The 8030-nt window shown below is 44.5% G+C and overlaps 1 long non-coding RNA gene across 1 annotated transcript; it reads right to left on the bottom strand.

Moving 5' to 3' along the window:
* Nucleotides 1-310: 310 nt before the first annotated feature.
* LOC120935441 lies at nucleotides 311-7360 on the bottom strand. Its single transcript, XR_005748488.1, has 3 exons — nucleotides 7125-7360; nucleotides 1268-1300; nucleotides 311-498 (listed from the first exon to the last, which is right to left on the bottom strand). It is a non-coding gene; the product is annotated as an uncharacterized LOC120935441 (long non-coding RNA).
* Nucleotides 7361-8030: the final 670 nt, after the last annotated feature.

Genomic DNA, 8030 nt, shown 5'->3' with positions numbered 1-8030 from the left:
GTACCTAAAACATCCCTCCAATTCTTTCTGTACGCTTTGAATACTTTGAATAGGGAACACCCGGATGTGAATCAGACAGTGGTGTATTAGTGCCTAATTACTGTAAGGTTTACCTCAGATCAGAGAGAAATTAGTCATCTTACTACCTTTAAAAGCTGGTGTTTAAAATTGTCCCTTTCCAGCCTAAGCATCTATTTCTTGTTTTTTGCTGCTTTTGAGAATGTAGGTCACTCTGAAGCTCAGTAATTCATTGGCTGTACATTTTGCTTCCAGCAACAGAAAAAGTAGTTCACAATCCTTAATATAATCTTAACCATCTTTTATTGTAGTTTCTAGCCATTCCTAAATTCCATTAAAAATATTGCCCACTCTCATGAAAGGCCCTTCTAAAGAGTATTCTCTGGAAAGGCCACAATCTTTCTGCTTGGTAGAACATTTCTTGACACATTTTGCTTCTTGGTTATTGAAAGTCTGCTTTTCTCCAGGAAGAACCATTTCCTACAATAAGAAAAATGGAAGGACCAGTAAAAGAAGAATTGTAGAGGTGCAAAGAGCTGGAAAAAGGATCCAAAAGCATCTCCAAATGTTCATGAATCCACATTAAGACCAACTACAGATAGAGGTAATACAGTAAAACCTTGGTTTGAGAGTAACTTGGTTTGAGAGCGTTTTTAAAGACAAGCAAACATTTTTAATAACTTTTGACTTGATATACAGGCGATGTCTAGATATACAAGTAGCGTCATGTCACAACTGAGTATAAAAGAGAAGAGAGGCCCCTGTAATGCCCTGTACACACGATCGGAATTTCCGATGGGATAAAATCCGATGGAATTTTCCGTCGGAATTCCGTTCAAGCTGTCTCGCATTCACACTGTCAGACCAAATTCCGACCGTCCAAAACGCGGTGACGTAAAACACTATGACGAGCCGAGAAAAATTAAGTTCAATGCTTCTGAGCATGCGTTGACTTGATTCTGAGCATGCATTGTTTTTTTCAGAGCATGCATTGTTTTTTTTCTCCGTCAGAGTTCCACACAGACGATCGGAATTTCCAATAGGATTTCCATCGGAAAAAAATAAAAAATGTTCTATTTATAAACTCCGACGGAAAAAAGTCAGATGAGGCAAACAATTCTATCTGACTTTTTTCATCGGAAATTCCGATCATGTGTACAAGGCATTAGTGTAGAAATATGGTTACATTTAATGAAGGTACAACATTTAGCAACATATAGCTACACTTACACTTATAAATGACACTTACCAGCCCCTTCCCCTCGATCCCCTTGCAGTGCACCTAGAGGGAGGAAGATGAGGAGAAGCTGGCAGTGCTTCAGGGAGGGGAAAAAGAGTATTGGAACAAGTGCCCAGGCCCCCCTTTTGAACTGATAGGACCCGGGCCTGGCACAGGAGGGTCTGCTGTGCTGCCTTATGTTTTCCTGGCGCACGGGGGTGATTAGGGTGCCCTCAGGCACACTGCTCACCCCCTGCACATGCCTATGCACCATACCCTGCTAGGAGAAACAAGAGTTCCAAAACTATAAACCTATCCCAGGAAGCAATCAAAAACATAAATCTAACCAAATGGAGAGATATACCATCACTTGAGAAATTTAAAGTGGTTGTAAAGAATACATTTTTTTTACCTTAATGCATTCCTTGCATTAAGGTAAAAAATATTTAGGTGTCAGCATCCTCCCTCACGCCCCCAACACTTTTACTTACCTGAGTCCTCATTCAATCCAGCCCCGTGCACATCTGCAGCTCTTCTCTCCCCTCACTTCCGGGTTTTGCTGGGGCATTGAGAGCCATTGGCTCCCAGTCCTGTCAATCAAAGCCAGTGACGAGGAAGATGGGGGCAGGGCCGAGTCCCACTGTCTGTGTCAATGGACGCAGCAGCGTGGCTCGGGTGCGAGCACACATGGGTGCCCCTGTGGGAAGCGGCTTCCCATGGGGGCACTGGACAGAGGAGAGGGGCCAGGAGCTCGGGCAGGGGACACGAAAAGAAGATGTTTGGGGCCGCTCTGTGCAATTCCATTTCAGGTAAGTATAGACATGAGTCCATCTTTGTTGTGTCAAATGCCTCTTTACACATTGACGTACCTCCGTAGAACTCGATCTGTCCGGACAGTATGGTCACCTGCTGATTCAGCAAAATCAACAGACAGCTTAAACTGTATGTAACCACTAAACATTCATTTTTTTAAATTTACTCCTATTTACTCCCTATTAGTCTGTTAAATATACGACTGAAAGTGTTTTATTATAGTGCGAAAAATATGTTCATCTAGGCAGAAATAGTGAGTTGATATCTTCCTATAGTCTCTGCCTCTGTACTATTGTTTGTTAGCATTGTTACAGCAAGGATTCATAGAGAAACGAAAGTGTCTTGTAGGTAAAGTCTAAAATCCCCCTTAATCAGTGTGATGAGTATCTACAGGAAATGTGGTAAGGTCTACTACCAGTTAGACAAGGATTCTCATTTCTTAAATTTCTAAGCCTGGGCAGAAAATGTTTAACCCCTTCGTCTCTTCAATGGGCCTATTGGATCAGCAATAATTTTGCCATTACAGAGTAATACACTTATAATTTTATTTGGAGGGGGTTTAAACAGTGTTCCTGCAGATAAAATATTAATATTTTATTCTTTATTTTTTGTCGTGATAACAAAACAAAAGTTATGTTTCTGGTACAAAGCATGACAAAGATCTTTACAAATGACATAAAGGTGCTTTTTTTTTACTTTTTTTTTTTACGCGAAAAATAGATGAAACAAAAGAAAGGAAAACAAAAAGTATGTTAAATTATAAAAATCGGAAATATTAAATAGCTAATGAGGAATGAGCTAATTAGGACTGATTAGGGTTAATTAAGAATTTAGAAAGAGTTAAAAAGGAGCACAATCAATTAACATTTTTTAAGATTTTTAATTGTTAATTGTAACATTGTTTTAACTGATGTCACATGTAAGGTCTCATTCACACGAGGCGGACTCCGTCGCTACGGAATCCGCCAGCTCAGCGGGAGATCTCCACTGAGCCAGCGGATGACAAGTCCCTCTCTGCTCACTGAGCGGGGAGGGGCTTGTGCAGCGCCGCTGTCTCCTATGGAGAGATCTGATGAAAATGGACAGCATGTTCATTTTCATCAGATCTCACCCGATCCGATCCGCCATGGACGGATGGCGACGTATCGCCATGCGTCTGATTTTGGCAGATCGTGTCGGATGTCAGCGGACATGTCTCCGCTTACATCCGACGCTCCATAGGCTTGCATGGAGCATCCGTTCAGGTTCGCCGGCAAAACAGACAGGTGGACCTGAACGGTCCGACCGTGTGAAAGGGGCCTAACTCAAAGCACACAGTTGGCACATGAAACAATCAGTTTACATATGTTGTTACAATAATTATCATTACAACGTGTTTATCGGTGATGCCTGCAATATTGTTTGCAGACATCATTATGGTACAGTTCACATCTATGCGGTGCGTTTTAGATGCTTTTTTTCATGCATTTAGGTGAGTTACCAGTGATTTTTTTCTCAAACACTGAAAATAGCCTATTGCAGAAGTCAATGCAGCAGCTTATCAGAGATAAAAAAAAAAAGCTGTTGAAATAAAGGCAAGCAAAGCTCAAATTTTCCATTATTATTGATGCGATAGATCAGTTGCAGAGAGCCCATAAGCAATAATAATGACTAGTCCCTTTTCCTCTTGCTTGCTCTTCCTCTTTATTGGGCGCAGCTTCCAAAATACATGCAGGCTTAATAATATCCTGGATGCTGAATCCAAATCCTTTTGAAGTAGAAGAGAACTGAGTATTAGAAAACAAGTCACAGGCTTAAGATGGCCATACACGGTTTGAATCTTGGCCGGTTCAGCAAGAACAGGCCAAGATTTGGACCGTTAATGGGCAGGCTAAATGTACTAAGTTAATTGACCAATCAACCTTAGTACAACCAACATGCCGGATTCTCTTGCGATTATCACTAGCCGCTGCTATAGCCACTAGTAAAAACACTGCCTTCACCCGACGGGGGCGGCTTCACCTGCCTGCCACCGCTGGGAGCAGGCAATTGCTAGGCAGGAGGGATTCCCCTGTCAGCACTGTCTGTGCTGAGCTAGAGAAGTGGCCAAGGTAGAGTTCCACTAGTTGGACATATCACATATCAGGTGGTTTGAGGGCAGATTCATGCTAAATTTCAACCAGGCAAATTCTGACTGGGTATGACCCCCTGAGATGGTTACAGACTCTTCCAGGTTGTAAGCCAGGGTCCCTAACTAGAAAACGCTACACCACCATGTTGAGGATATGTGCCAGGCGAGGCATATACATTAAATTTTACTGCAGAATGGCAGACGGCATGTCGTGACCTTTCCTGGCAAAAGATTGTTTGGGGTTAGCCACCTCTGGACCTGCCCCTGCAGAGCTGACATGATCTCTGCCTTAGTGTGGCTCATGTTCCCTTAGGCCTAGTACACACGAGAGGATCGATCCGTGGAAACGGTCCGGAGGTCCGTTTTCGCGGATAAATCCTCTGGCGGATTTTGATCTCATGGTTGTACTAACCATGAGATCAAAATCCCTGCGGAATTCCCTCCGCGGTGACGTGTCGCGCCGTCACCGCGATGATGACGCGGCGATGTGCGCGACGCTGTGATATAAGGACTTCCACGCATGCGTCGAATCATTACGATGCATGCGAGGGATGGATTCGGACGGATTGATCCGGTGAGTCTGTACAGACCAGCGGATCAATCCGTTGGACTGGATTCCAGCGGATCGATTTCTTAGCATGTTAATCCATCGGCCCGAAAAATATCCGCGGATAAATATCCGCTGGATCGTACACACCAGGGGATCTATCCGCTGAAACCGGTCCGCGGATAAATTCCAGCGGATAGATCCTCTCGTGTGTACGGGGCCTAAGAGTCAGAGCATGGTTGTAGCCTACATTTGCCCTCACTCTGTGTGGCCTTATGTTGACCTGAAAGTGCCGTAAGGTAAACCTCTGACTTCCCTTAATGTGGTAGCTTGAGGCTGCTGATAGGGAATCTTGTAAAATGAGGGGAGGGGTGCAACAGAGCTGGAAGGAGGAAGAGGAGTGTCAATCTGTCAACCACTAGCATGCAGCTGCTGCTTTCACCAAGCTGCATGGTAAATATGCATATGTCTCTTTATACATGTGCTACCCAAATGCCTAATCTTTTTACCATGCTTGAGACCCCAGTGACAGATACTGCAAATAATTACCTCTTGGTACCTTCGCCTCCCATCCCTTTAAAAGGTTTATGATCCTGAAAGGCAGGGCTTAAGATCATGTGACCGCCGTGATTGGCTGTCATGGTGGACACGTGATCCAAAAACTCCCAATCGCAGGGAGCAATCAGGAGTGTGCATTGCGCATGCTCTCACACAGGTGTACTGGTAGCAATTCACGCAAATATGTAGCCCCTATGCGCTAAGGACCAGGCACCAAGGGGTTAAGGTGTGGTCTGCAGTACAGGTGTTAAAAAAGGTCAACACAGCTGATAACAGTGTGGCCTGCACTCGTGGAGCTCTGCCATCTGGTGGAGTAGGGCAGGTGCTCCCTCCACTCCTCTGTGAGCTGCCCCTGGTAACATTCTGCCTCGCTGATTTTGTGCCTTTCCCACAATTATCCATATTATAACTGGCACCAGAAATTGCCAGAGACCTTATCATCATTTCCCCCACATCGCTGGAGCCTATTTGACAGTAAGCTACAGCTATAGGAACATTCATGTCTGTTGGTCCTCCTTGCCTTTATCCCTACCCTATACGCTCCCATTGCTCTCCTCCTCAACCCAGATACAATTAATTGCTTCACATTCTCCTGCAGCAAAAAGCTTGCACTGTGCTCAAATTGCTAGCATTTGGCGAGTGGATTTAAGCTGGGGGCGAGTGATGACAGGGCTGCATGACCAATGTCTCTTCAATCTGTGCCTACACTTGGAGCCCCGATGCGATTGGTGGCCGAAGAGGAAAGGTGCATGCTCGGGAAAAGTAGTCTGGTGAGCCGTACACAGGTGCTCTCCTTACAATTCTCATTAAGCCATGGGACCTAATAGTATGACCTCTCTGAGCCTGCCTGCCTCCCCCTGACCAATGTAGCTGGAGAGCAGGGAGCAGGAAGTAATGAGTCAGGTGGAGGATTGCGAAAATTACCACTCTGGGTGTCCCAGGTAGGCAGTGCAGTGCTCACTGAAATGAGAGTGGCAGCCTTCCAGTTTGTGCAGTTTTCTTCTCCTTGTGCTCTATGTAGGTGTCCAGCAGTTCAGCCTGAGCACTGTGAGAAGACTGGTCTCAATGTGTGCTGTGTGGTGTCAATGTGCGCTGTGCTAAGGTGTCAACGGCTGTGCAGTTGTGTGGATCTCGGCGCTGGATTGTACTCCCTCCCGCTGTGCTGCAGCTCCTCTCCTCACTGCCAGCCTGAATAAAAGGGGGAAGTGGGGACATGCAAGCGTGGAGCCGCACACACAGGCTCCTGATGATGAGATGAATAGCAGAGGGAGAAAGAGGATGGATGGATGGGAGTTGCAGAGGAGACAGCAAGAGAATGGGGAACAGATCCAGTTCTAGTGCCCTGTCCCTCTGGTCTGCTCCCAGTGCCCTGTCCCTCTGGTCTGCCCCCAGTGCCCTGTCCCATTTTGTTAAAGTTGTTTTTGGTAATATTTAATTGTGTAACTTGATTCTGCATAAAACATTTAACAGTGTCATTCCATGAGATAATCTACGAGGGCGTGTTTAGGGGCGCAATTAGGCGTGGAGCAGTGTATGAATTAGGTGGGACAACTGGTGGCGAGTAACTCTTGAGGCCTGGCTAGTAGCTCAGGGCTTGAAATTTTGAGCCCTGCTATAAGGGATATAAGCAGTGCAAACAAATGTGAACAAATAAAGTGCAAAGTGATAAATATGGAATAAAATTAAATAAAATGAAGTCCATAATGTGTCCTCATAAATAGATCAAGTATATGTGAACGAGCCAGTCCACTTTCTCAATGTTGAAAAACAAATGTATAGATGAAACGATCTCTTCACAATCATTCACCTCTGTGCATGTTATCAAAATCCTGTGCTCCCTCCATCGGGTGTGCCCTCACCTTGTATGCTTTAAAAATGTGCCTTTGTAAATGGTTAATCCTCTGGAACTTTCCTCTTAGTATCTTTCCTCCTTAGTAGCCGCTTGTGAACTCCAATTACCTTAATAACATGTAGAAATCAGACTTTTCAATAGTGCTTCATCATTTTTAAAAGATTTAATGTGTATATTGCATGTGCCACTAGTGTGCAGAACCTTCCCACCGGTTCTGCAGCCCTGGCTGTCAGTGCTCACTCTGTCCATTGCACTCTATCTGTCCCTTCCTTGTTCCGCATTCGTCAGCCTCTCAGGTCCCTCCTACCAGTTTCGTCACTCCTTACGACTTCCTCAGGGAGGAGTGACAAAACTGGGAGGAGGGACTTGAGAGGCTGACAAATGAGGAATAAGTGCATCATGCAACGGACAGAGTAAACACCGATGGTCGGGGCTGCAGAAACGGTGGGAAGGGGAAACATTCATCCTAGCACCAGTGGCACATGCACATGACCCAGAATAGTCCCTACACATGGTGCCATCCTTCTAGAAAGAAAAACAGATGGAGGTATTGTGAGGGAAAGTACTGTGTCCTCTGTGAGAGGTAAAACATACCTGTTATTCTTGCATTGCTTAACATGCATGTCCCTAACAAAATATATATACATATATTATACTAGGAGCACTTTAACTACAAGTCTCTTTGCCAATTTAAATAATTATCTATGTCCCCACAGATAATAGCATAGCATGTTATGCTGTCTCCTGTTTCAACAGGTTTTGCTACATGCTTTGAATTGATTATACTGTATATAACTAATGCCCAAAACGTGGAGAAAAAGACAACCTAACAACTGTAAATTCAGGTATTCATGGAAGAAATCTAGAAACAGTCAAGTTAAATGAAAACTAATGTAAAGCTGGCCATAGATAG

Source organism: Rana temporaria, chromosome 4, assembly GCF_905171775.1.
Source record: "Rana temporaria chromosome 4, aRanTem1.1, whole genome shotgun sequence".
NCBI classification, from domain to species: domain Eukaryota; kingdom Metazoa; phylum Chordata; class Amphibia; order Anura; family Ranidae; genus Rana; species Rana temporaria.
This window is presented reverse-complemented; position numbering and strand designations above follow the sequence as displayed.